The sequence below is a fragment of the Podarcis erhardii genome, assembly GCF_964252035.2.
Source record: "Podarcis erhardii genome assembly, chromosome: 13".
Taxonomy (NCBI): Eukaryota; Metazoa; Chordata; class Lepidosauria; order Squamata; family Lacertidae; genus Podarcis; species Podarcis erhardii.
Genome location: NC_138502.1, coordinates 17,446,621 through 17,458,633, shown reverse-complemented (window position 1 = coordinate 17,458,633; position 12,013 = coordinate 17,446,621). Strand labels below are relative to the sequence as shown.

The following is a 12,013-nucleotide window of genomic DNA, read 5'->3' as shown; positions in this document are numbered from 1 at the left end:
AGCACCTTAAAGACCAACTAAGTTAGTTCTAGGTATGAGCTTTCGTGTGCATGCACACTTCTTCAGATACACACTTCTTCAGATGTGTATCTGAAGAAGTGTGTATGCACACGAAAGCTCATACCTAGAACTAACTTAGTTGGTCTTTAAGGTGCTACTGGAAGGATTTTTTTTATTTTGTTTTGGCAACCTGAGTTGTTGAAAGTACTGATTTCCTCTGCAGTAGCTTGTCTTGCTTTCGGCTTCTGAAGCAGCTTGTGCTAAGTAAGTTAACGGACTCTGATAGTTTTTTTCTTGTTTATAGTCAATTTCCTAATGCAGCAAAAGGAAAGCATCCGATCTATTTTTAAGGCCTTACCCCAAAGCAAATTAGAAACAACATATTGGAAGTCATAGGGCATCCAAGTAAGTGGTAGGTGGTAACCATTGGGACTTGTAAGGTGGGTGCCAAAGAGCTCTCATTGAGAATAAAGAGGAAGGCAAGTATGAGGGGACAGAGATGACTGGGGCAGTGCCCCTTTGGCGCAAATGGACCAGCCTCCATTGGCCCAGTTACAAAACGGGACAGGGCTCATATACCTTTAATAGTTATGTGGAAAAGAGAATATTAGCAAAGGTAGCTTTCACGCAAGCCACACCTGCAGATTTTCCTCGTTCTATACCGTGCTATTTTTCTGGAAAAAGAGGTGCTGGAACTCACAATGAACACCTCCCTTGTTCTCTTATAATAGCAATGATGCCCACCTGAGAGGTTCTGGAACTGAGTTCTGGTGAGTTCCAGCTGGGGGAAAAAAGCCCTGGTATTGGGTTGCTGTCTTATTTTTATTAGGTATTTTGTGGTTTTATATCTTGATTTTTTTGGGATGTGGGTGGCACTGTGGGTAAAACCTCAGCGCCTAGGACTTGCTGATCGCCAGGTCGGTGGTTCAAATCCCCGCGGCGGGGTGCGCTCCCGTTGTTCGGTCCCAGCGCCTGCCAACCTAGCAGTTCGAAAGCACCCTTGGGTGCAAGTAGATAAATAGGGACCGCTTACTAGTGGGAAGGTAAACGGCGTTTCCGTGTGCTGCACTGGCTTGCCAGATGCAGCTTGTCACGCTGGCCACGTGACCCGTAAGTGTCTCCGGACAGCGCTGGCCCCCGGCCTCTTAAGCGAGATGGGCGCGCAACCCCAGAGTCGGTCACGACTGGCCCGTACGGGCAGGGGTACCTTTACCTTTACCTTTTTATCTTGATTTTATTCTGTGAACTGCCCTGAGACCCCCGGGTATAGGGCATTATATAAATTCTAACAACAACAACAACAACACAACTGTCCTGCCCTCTTTCGCATCCGGCTGCACACAGATTCACTAGCAGAGGTAAAGGTAAAGGGGTAAAGGGACCCCTGACCATTAGGTCCAGTCGTGACCGACTCTGGGGTCGCGGTGCTCATCTCGTTTTATTGGCCGAGGGAGTCAGTGTACAGCATCCGGGTCATGTGGCCAGCAGGACTAAGCCGCTTCTGGTGAACCAGAGCAGCGCACAGAAATGCTGATTACCTTCCTGCCACAGTGGTACCTATTTATCTACTTGCACTTTGATGTGCTTTCGAACTGCTAGGTTGGCAGGAGCAGGGACCGAGCAACGGGAACTCACCCCGTCGCGGGGATTCGAACCGCCGACCTTCTGATTGGCAAGTCCTAGGCTCTGTGGTTTAACCCACAGCGCCACCCACGTCACTAGCAGAAGGAACCACAAAATACGGACTGTCTCTGGTTAATAGCTGGAGAGCACATCAGTGTGCAGAAGCAGGGAGCTGGCTGGTGCTATAGGAATGTCTGAAGAACAATCTCATATGATCTGACATCGGTGTGGGTGGGAGAGCAGGTGGGGTGGGGGAAGAGAAATGCTGCCCTCTCCCTAACCCTCCATATATGGCCCCTGCCCCTGCTGGTGGGGCCTTTAGTTATGGATACCGGCAAAACAAGCTTGCCCATTGCAGTGTCCTTGTGTGACAATGCCCTGCTGCGTACCAAAAGAGCTTTCTATTTGGAGGCCCTTAGAAGAATGAGAGGAGCTGGCAGCATCATCCAAGCAGAGAATAGAAACAGCCAAGTGCGGACCCCGTTCCCCACCCCTCCATTGTTCCCAGGCTGGAATGTTGGTGTAACAAGAGCCCTCCCAGCTGTTAGGAGGATGATAAACTTAGCCTGGGGGTTTGAGATGGAAAGGCAAAAGGCAGTATGGGTATGTAATCTCTCTGGGTGGGGGGCAGGCTGCTGGTGAGGACTGAGATCCCAGAGGAACAATCAATACGTTGAGAAAGTGTGGCGAGACTTGGCTTTCTTCTGGATGAGTGTAGATGGGCCTATTGCACCAGGATTTTGCTTGACTGGTGGGTGTTGATGGTCAGGGGCTGAACAAAAGAGACAGTGATCCCCAATGTCTCTCTGTTGCAGGGGTGGGGAGTCTTTTTTTTTCAGTTTGAGGGCCACATTTCCTTCTGGGCAACTTTCTGGGGCCACATGCTGCTGGTGGTGGAGCAACCAACGCCAATTTCACTTGTATACAGGTGGCTGGTGTCTTCTCACATACTTCTCTGTCTCCGCCCAGGCTAGCAAAATGCACCAGAAGAGTTCAAGGACACATTCCAGCCAGGCCAAAACATTTGAGGAGAGTGCGAAGCACGTATGGCAAAGTAGGAGGGGGTGTGGTATTGGGAGAATTTTGAGGGCAGGATTGAAAGGCTTGGAGGGCCACGTTTGCCCTGCTGGCCTGAGGCTCCCCACCCCTGATGCATAGCCTTTGGAGTGAGATGCCCAGCATAAACTGGTGATGAAATGGAAAGGCAGTGGGAAGGCACTTGGGCACTTTGAATGTGGAAAGACAGAGTGCATGGGCACAGCCCTAACTTTGTTGAAAGAGAGCTACCAAAGAGAGATGCCCAATTAGAGGACATGATATCTGCTTTAGGAGACTGAGGGACAGACCGCGTCTTACATTATCCATGCTTAAAAAGAAAATCCATAAACTAGGCATTTTTATTCTAAAGAAAAAGAAGCCATGGGGCCCCCATCTAGAACATGCTTCTGATCTGGATCTTGCACCAATTTTCTGCCAAAAGGTCTATGGCTCATATTGCTTTTTGTATCCTTTTGTATCATTGTCAAGGGTAAAGAGCAGTATGACCATGCAGGTGCAGTATTCTGATCCAAATTGGGAGCACGTTCCAGATTGGGGGCATCATTTGGTTGCTTTTCCTTCTGAATAAAAGTAGCCTGCTTAAGCACACTTCTCTAAAACTGTGAATAATATAGGTAAAGGTAAAGGGACCCCTGACCATTAGGTCCAGTCGTGGCCGACTCTGGGGTTGCGGCACTCATCTCGCTTTATTGGCCGAGGGAGCCGGTGTACAGCTTCTGGGTCATGTGGCCAGCATGACTAAGCCACTTCTAGCGAACCAGAGCAGCGCACGGAAACACCGTTTACCTTCCCGCCAGAGCGGTGCCTATTTATCTACTTGCACTTTGTTGTGCTTTCGAACTGCTAGGTTGGTAGGAGCAGGGACCGAGCAACAGGAGCTCACCCCGTCGTGGGGATTTGAACCGCTGACCTTCTGATCGGCAAGTCCTAAGCTCTGTGGTTTAACCCACAGTGCCACCCACGTCCCTCATGAATAATAAAGCCAGTGGTATTTTTCTAGAAAAAGAGGTGCCGTAACTCACCATGAACACCTCCCTTGTTCCCTTACCATTGCAATGGCGCCCCCCTGAGAGGTGGCAAAATTGAGTTCTGGTGTGTTCCAGCTGGGGAAAAAACACACTCTGAATATAACATGTTGTTTGGCCTTGATTCATCCCAAAGATAAGCCTTTGCTAACACGATGAATTTTTGGACTACAACTCCCATCAGACCCAGCAAGTAATGTTGGATTGTAGTGTATTGCCAAGAATAAGGGAGCCATGAACTGTGGGATATGGGAGCGAAGCAAGAGACCATTTCAGACAAATTTTGGAGGAAATCTTGGATGCTATCCAGTGGTTCTCAAAAACCTTGAAATAGATCACACGCCTTTAATAAACAAAACCCTCCTCCAAACAGCTTGTTCCTGCAAGCTTATTGCTGCTGCTGGATGTAACAAGCGACACTGTTCCCGAGCAGTCATTTTAAAAGCAAATAGTTTAATGAGTTTCTGACTTCCATAAAGGTATGGGACAGTCAACACCAACCTGGAGTCAACCAGATGTTTTGGACTGAAACTTCCTTCAGCCCTGGCTAATGCATTGTAGTCCAAAACATTCGGCAAACTCTAGATTGGTATAGGGCAGGGGTCTGCAACCAGCGGCTCCGTAGCCGCATGTGGCTCTTTTACACCTTTGCCGCGGTTCCGGGGCGGATACTAGCGAGGGGAGGAGGCGTATTGTGTGCCCCGACACTCCCCACTGTGGCGGGTGCTGTACTGGCTGTGACGTCGCATGGGGGCGTCCCGACGTCACCTTCCCGCCCACCCGCTACATTGTAAGGGGCATGTACGCTGGTCACTGCATTAAAATGGGGCATGTACGCTGGTCACTGTTTTGAAGGGGAGTGAAGAACACACACACACAAAAAGGTAACTTGTTAATTTAACGTTTATTTCTATGAGGAGGAGTAATTTTGAGGGGTCAAACAAAGAAATAATAAAAAAGTGACAAAAAAGTTATTTTTATAATGACGAGTTTTGCGGCTCCCAGTTTTTTTTCCTTCGGAAACGGGTCCAAGTGGCTCTTTTTGTCTTAAAGGTTGCAGACCCCTGGTCCAGGAGATATTATGCAACTGTACCCCTCTGGTTCCTACCCTTGCAGATGTGGGGTGCTTGTGTGCTAATTATACCCATGTGGGGAGGAAGTGAACAGAAAACGTGCCATTGAACCATCAGACATTCTTTTCCTTCCATTCTTTCCTTCCAAGTCAGAATGTGAGTCACTTGGTCAATACGACTGCTTTATTGTTTACTTTGCTAGCTGCCTTGCTTTGCAGTGTGGAAAGGAAATGTGCGCTGTGGTAAACTGCAGATTAGTTAACACTGATAGAAGGGGCAAGAGTGAAGCAATACCTGAACATGTGTGTCACTTCAAGTGGCAAGCTGGCAGCCCTTTTACATAAATCTTTGTTATTAGCAAACCAATTGGATATATAGGTACTGAGGGAGGATTGGAATACAGCAGTACCGCTGGTTACAAACGCTTCTGGTTACGAATGCTTCAGGTTACGAGCTCCTGGTTGCGAACTTTGGCCCTGGATGCAAACAGAAATTTTCTACCCCTGAAATCCTGAGCCACATAGAGAGATTGCATACCCTTCGACATTTCTCTGATGAAAACAGGGATGTCCTAAGGCTCATTCCAGGATCAAATCAGAAACCGGGATAGCTTCTGTAAATCTGGGACTGTCCCTGGAAAATAGAGCCACTTGGAGGGTCTGAGATTGCAGGGAAGCTAAGTGTGTTTTGAATTCTTTATGTATTGAACCCTGAGCTTTGCTCTTTGTGGTCCATTTCAAGGGGTGACATGTCCCATTTTGCTGCCCCACCCTGCCGTTGCCTCACCACCCAGCCCACTGGCTCCACCACTGGCAGAGAAGTAACACCACCACCAGCATCAATTTCCCGTGAGATTGCTCTGGAAACCAGTGCGGATGGCAGGGGTCCTTCTCCGCCAGCAGCGAAGGCAGCAGGAAAGGTGGCTGCTTCACTCTGCCTTATGGGTGGGGTGGGCCTGTCTGTATCTAAAGAAAGAGTGTCTAGTTGGGGCTTGTTGGAGATAACTGTACATCAAAAGATTCCATGACTTTTGGAGGTTTCATTCCAACTTGGGGGACATGGGGCTCTCGAGATGTTGTGGACTACAACTCCTATCGGCCCCAGCCAGCATGGGAGATGGCCGGGGATAATAGAAGTTGTAGTCCAGCATATTTGGAGGGCTACAGGCTCTCCCACACCTGCAGTAGGAAGAGTGTCAGCAGCATAGGAAACTGTGTTAACCTGAGACAACCACTGGCCCATCCAGCTCAGCATGGCCTATATGGATTGGCAGGGCTTTCCAGAGTTTCAGGCAGGGAACATTCCCAGCCCTACCTGGAGATGCCTGGGATCAAACTAGGACCTCCTGTAGGCAAAGCAGATGCTGTACCACTGAGCTGTGGCCCTTCCCCAATCCGTTGCACCAAACACATCTAGACTCAGCTTATTATTTAGAGCTGCAAGCTTATAGGAAGTGGCAAACTGCACCCCACCTGGTTGGATCGTGTGCCCCTCCTTCAACTCCCCTTCAAGCCAAACTGTTTTCTTTGCCACACAGCTGGGCAACTTTCCTGGCTACAGTATCCCTCCAGTCTGTTTGTCTGCCTATCACTCTCTCTTTCTTCAGCACTTGTTCTTGGCTCAAGCCCAGCTAGCTTCTGCTTTGGTATCTCTTCACCAGGTATCCCACACATGGGCATCCTGTTCTACTAGAGCTTGGGGCTCATGTGGTAAGTGGAAGCGGGCAAGAGGAATCTCTTCTCGGCAGGTATCTTTCATCAGAGGTTGTGGAATTCAGGACCATGGACAGCTCCCCTTCAGCTGGCTATCTAACTTGCAGAGAGGTGATGCCTCAGCAGGGGTGCCAATTTGAATAAAATATTGGGGGGACCCAGGTAAGCCTGCCCCACATAATTGATCACATGACACGGTGCATGCTCACCATTTGAGTGGCAATGTCCATTAACTTTGGGAGGCCCCTAGGATATTTTATCGTCGCCCCCTAGGAGTTGACTCCTATGCATGATAAGGATATAGACTGACAAGGCCTGTGCTGTAATTGCCCCCACCCCACCCCTTGAAGAAGCTGACTGTGCTGAGTCTGAGGAAGGTGGGAAAGGTCATATTCTTACACTGGGAGTGCTCAGGAAGAGGTGATTAGGATTCCCCTATGAGTACAGCAGCGTGTATTTCTTCCGCATCTCTATGTTCCTCAGGATAATATGACTGGGTAGCTTTGGGTGTAATGACACTGGGTGTATGGACCCAACCCTATTAGTTTCCACTTCTTCCATTCTATCTCATTACGCTCATTTTTCCTCTCTGCCTTTAAGAAGGACCGCTTTGCATGCAGAAGGTCTTTCAGTCCCTGGTATCTCCAGGAAGTGCTGTGTACCACTGCCACTGTACCACTGTGTACCACTGAAAGTCACTGCCAGCCAGTGTAGACAACAGAGGAATGAGTCAGTATGTGGCAGATTCCTATCTCCCTAGAATAGATCTTTTCTGTGGTGGCTCCCCATTCGTGGGATGCTCTCCCCAGGGAGGCTCACCTGTCACCTTCATTACATATCTTTAGGCACTAGGCAAAAACTTTCTCTATAAGCAGCCCTTTGGCTGATTAAACACTCTATGGCCTATTCAACGTGTTTGTGGAGGGCTACTAGACATCTTAACAAACAGCCCTAAGCAATTATATAACTCCTGTGTTCAGATTGTAAGATACACTATTTGAATAGGAGGACTTCTTGTTTTTGCTCCAAGTGCAGGCAGAAAACAAGTGGCCAAAGGGCCTCGGGCAGTTCTGAAGTCGGATGCATGTATCTAGTGTGCAAAATGGCAATTTATGATGGCTAAATTATGATCTGCAAGGGTTTCTGCACAGGTTTTATGACAGGTGCGGAGAAAAGCAGTAACTTCCTTGTAAAAATTTTGTTAACATGTAAGCATTTTAATACCTGTGGCTTTTCCTTATTCTTACTCAGGCGGGGCAAGTCCCACAGGAGGGGTGCAACGCTACAGGGAGGCAGATAAAACCAGATTCACCTTTTTCTGGAGTCCTGCCCACATTTCTCAGAACACCCCTGGAGACTGGTTGCAACTTAGAGCTCCAGGTCAATTCTTCCCTGAGACCAGGTGAGAAGCATTACTGGAGTATCTATCTCTTTGCGCGTGCTCTCTCTCTCTCTCTCTCTCTCTCTCTCTCTCTCTCGGTGTGGGTGTGTGCATGGCGGGGGGGGGGCACCAAAACACATGCAAGAAGCAAGACTAGGTGGTGGAGAGATGGAACAGTGGAGGGGATGGAGAACCAAAGGTCACTCCCTTCTCCCCACCACGAGCAACAGAACATGGGAAAGTTGGATTCTTTGCTGGGAACTGGATGGACAGGTAGAATAGAACCAGATATCAAGGTGCTATGAAGCAAACAAACATTTGTGGATTAGGCAGCTGTTCCTACAGAAACAGAGAGGATCTCTTCATTTATTTCCAGGAGCTGCCAGCATCACAAAAGTGGAAATGACTATTATGGAGAAAGAAAAAGAAATGGGAAATGATTACTCACAGAACAATGACAGTATATCCTGGGATAATCATAAAGGGTATCTGGCTCCTTATAAATCTCCCATTGCTTCAGTGACCAAAGAATTGAACTTTAACTTAGATGGACATCTAGGAAATTGTGACTCCTGGGAATTGAACCATGTTGCAATATACCCGAATGTCATCAAAAGTGGCAGAATACTTTCTTAAGAACAAGGAAATGAGAAGCCAGGAGATCTCCCTTTTTGGCATTTACAGTTAATAATGTCTTTGGTTATGCAAATACATTGAAAAAATTTAGACAGAAAGACTAATTTCAAGAAATTAGCACCAATCAATTTAGAGACAGAGTTGATGTAAAAACCCACAAATTTCCAATAACACAGTTAGACTACATAGGTGAGGAAATGGGAGAAGGATTTCCATAGTGTAAAGGGTGGGTTTACTTTAAATATTCTTCTAGGCATTTGTGTGGTGGCTTTCAGGCTTATTAATTCAATCTGGAACTTGATACACATTTACCTGGGAGTAATATACATTGAAGTTATGGACATGTATAGCATAAAGGGTCACAGTGCCATCTAAGTCACCGTTGATGTACAACAGTGGTTGTGTTCTGCATGTTGATCTTACCTGTCTTTTAATCTTTCTTTGCTCTTCCTTTAGGTGTTCCTATTGTGCAGCTATGGATCTCCCCCAAAGATGTTCCTTCAGCCAACCTGCCCTCTTATTCTTTTTGTACTTCTTTGGCCTCCTGTCCCTCTCTACAATTTTGCACCTGTATGAGAAGATGCCATATCAGCGATGGAGGATCAACTTCAAGAATTCATCTAATTTCCCAGGGATGGGAGCTCCTGCTTCCCTCACCACCACCACCACTTCTTCCAGGTCATCTTCTAAGATCATGGATAGTGGTATATGGACAGTGAACTCCATTGGCCGTTTGGGAAACCAGATGGGGGAATATGCCACCCTCTATGCCTTAGCCAAGATGAATGGACATCAAGCCTACATCTGTCCCGCCATGCACCAGTACCTCTCACCAATATTCCGGATCACTTTGCCTGTGCTCCATGCTGAAGTGGCTAAAAAGATCCGCTGGAGGAACTTTGGTCTTCATGATTGGATGTCAGAGGATTATAAACACATCAAAGGCAAGTACGTCCGGCTGACAGGCTACCCATGTTCTTACACCTTTTATCACCATATCCGCCAAGAGATACTTCAGCAGTTCTCCTTCCATGACCACATCAAGGAAGAAGCCAATCAATATCTTCAGGAGCTACGGGGGCAGCGCCAGGAGGTGACATACGTTGGTGTGCATGTCCACAGAGGGGATTATGTCCATGTGATGCCCAAGATCTGGAAAGGTGTGGTGGCTGACAGAGGATATTTGGAGAAAGCCATGAACTATTTCAGAGCGAAGTACCCCAATCCCATCTTTGTGGTGACCAGCAATGGGATGGAGTGGTGCAAGAAAAACATCAATGCCTCCAGGGGGGATGTGTATTTTTCTGGAGATGGGCGAGACTCCTCTCCAGGGAGTGATTTTGCTCTCCTTGCTCATTGCAACCACACAATAATGACAATTGGCACTTTTGGCATCTGGGCGGGTTACCTGGCTGGTGGGGAGACTGTCTACTTGGCCAACTACACCCTCCCAGACTCTCCCTTCCTTAAGGTCTTCAAGCCCGGGGCAGCCTTTTTGCCTGAATGGATTGGGATTCCAGCAGACCTCTCCCCTCTGCTGCCCAAGAATTCTTCCCAAGTCCAGAAGCCAGAAGCTTGAGCAGATAGCTGCTGATTCAGGTCAAATTAGATACTGTTGGAAGGACTTGCCTGGGCACTGATTCCACAAAGCATGTATGTGAGAGTGGTCACCAGCACTCCTGACAGGGCGCTCAAAGACCTAGCTTGGTCAAACACATTGATTCCACCTCTTTTAGACCCCGCTTTGCAGTAAGGTACAGAGGTTGGGACATAACCATATTCTAAGCCCTTCCACCATCAAGTACTTAGTAGTAATATGGACACAGGCACCATGGACTCTGCACTTTGAAGAGGCTTCCTTTCATACTAAAGAACATTGGGAACTTTAGCTCTGTAAGTGGGCTTATTGAGCATCTACTCTGACTGCCAGTGGGTCTGCAACATTTCAGGTCAGAGAAAAGTCTGCTTTAGCCCTAATCCCAGATATGTTTCAACTGGGAATGCAATGGCTTGAATGTTGGAATTTCTTCCTGCAAAATATTTGCTCTAGTATGATGGAGAGTGATGGGGCTCTGTGGAAAAGGCAGAGTGGGAAATACAAGTGTAGCTTGCCCCCCCCCAATCTGAACTCTTTCCTCACCATGATGCCCCAAGGTCCAGAACAGGGTAGCCAATACGTTGGCTTCCAGATGTTCTCAGACTGCAAGTCCTATCATCCTTGGCCATTGGCTGCACTGGTCAGAGCTGATGGGAGTTGGAATGTTGGCAACACCTGCTCTAGACATTCCTGCATCCCACCTTCAACTGCTTTCACTATATTTGACTCACTGCCACTTGGTCCCTTAAAAAGCAGCATGTCCTTAGTTGTTAAAGGCACAGAACCACTATCCCATTTATTTATTTTTAAAGGATGTATTGTCATTCCGCACCACTCACTCTCAATCCAAATGTATATCACTATGGGCAGGTGTGTCCCCCCATCTCTCTCCTGGCAAAAATATCTTTTGATAAATATATTTGTATTTTCCTGGAGCTGCTGCCCAGCTGACTTGGTTATGCAGGTTGCTCCTCCCCAGGGTTGTTTTGAATGCAACTGAGCCATAGTATATATCAATGGTTCCCAGATCTTTCAGGCCACACCTGCCCCATCACCCACCCCCTAGTTCCAGAAACTCACCCACAGTGCCCCCCTACCCTGTCATTTAAAAAGGATGATTCAGAATAGTAGTTTGCACAACCCGCAAAGGAATAATATATTATTATTATTATTATTATTATTATTATTATTATTACCCTGCCCACCTTGCTGGGTTTCCCCAGGAAGATAACAACACAATAAATCTATAAAAAAGCAGTTAATTGCACATTTAATCACAATCCAATGGAAACTATTTAGTTTAATTAATTCAACAAAACTGGTGGATTTCATCCACTGAAACCAGATATTGCACAAAAAGTACTTTTATGCATTCGTATTAATGAAACAATAAGGGTGAAGGAAATTCATAGCATGATATATTTCTATCTACCTACCTACAAAACATGCCCACAGAGCTGAACCACCCATGAGGCAAGGAGAGGCGGCCACCTTGTGTGGCAGGATACACAGGGGGCAGTAGATCCGGCCTACAAGAAAATGCATCACCACCTGCTGCCGTCATCACAGAGACAGGAACGGCTTCAGCACTCTCCTTGGAGGCCGGATTTGTAGCCTCCTCAGCAGCCGACCCCCACGGTGACTGTACTGCAGCCTCTCAGCAAATAGGATGTGCTGCTAGTTTCCTCCCATCCCTAGAGAGGAAACAGTTGGAGCTGTTCTCTAGGGTCTTCTGGAGTCTGCACCTCCCTGACATGATTCAGAGTAGCCCATCCCAAACCCTCCAAGTGTCCCTATTTTCCAGGGACATCCCTAATTTAGAGAAGCCGTCCCGGTTTCTGATTTGATCCCGGAATGTCCCACTTTTCCTTAGGATGTCCCTGTTTTCATTGGATAAATGTTGGAGG

At 47.4% G+C, this 12,013-nt stretch overlaps 1 long non-coding RNA gene and 1 pseudogene across 2 annotated transcripts in view; one reads left to right on the top strand and one right to left on the bottom strand.

Moving 5' to 3' along the window:
* The window catches only part of LOC309327915, a 15,561-nt gene extending 3,548 nt beyond the window's left edge, over positions 1–12,013 (bottom strand). The window contains exons 1-2 of the long non-coding RNA XR_014150678.1: positions 11,547–12,013; positions 8,933–9,077 (exon numbers count right to left, since the gene is read on the bottom strand). This is a non-coding gene — a long non-coding RNA (uncharacterized lncRNA). The remainder of the gene's footprint in view (positions 1–8,932; positions 9,078–11,546) is intronic.
* On the top strand, positions 9,090–10,088 carry LOC309328437 (galactoside alpha-(1,2)-fucosyltransferase 2 pseudogene; annotated as a pseudogene). Its single transcript has one exon. The product of its transcript is annotated as a galactoside alpha-(1,2)-fucosyltransferase 2 pseudogene (transcript).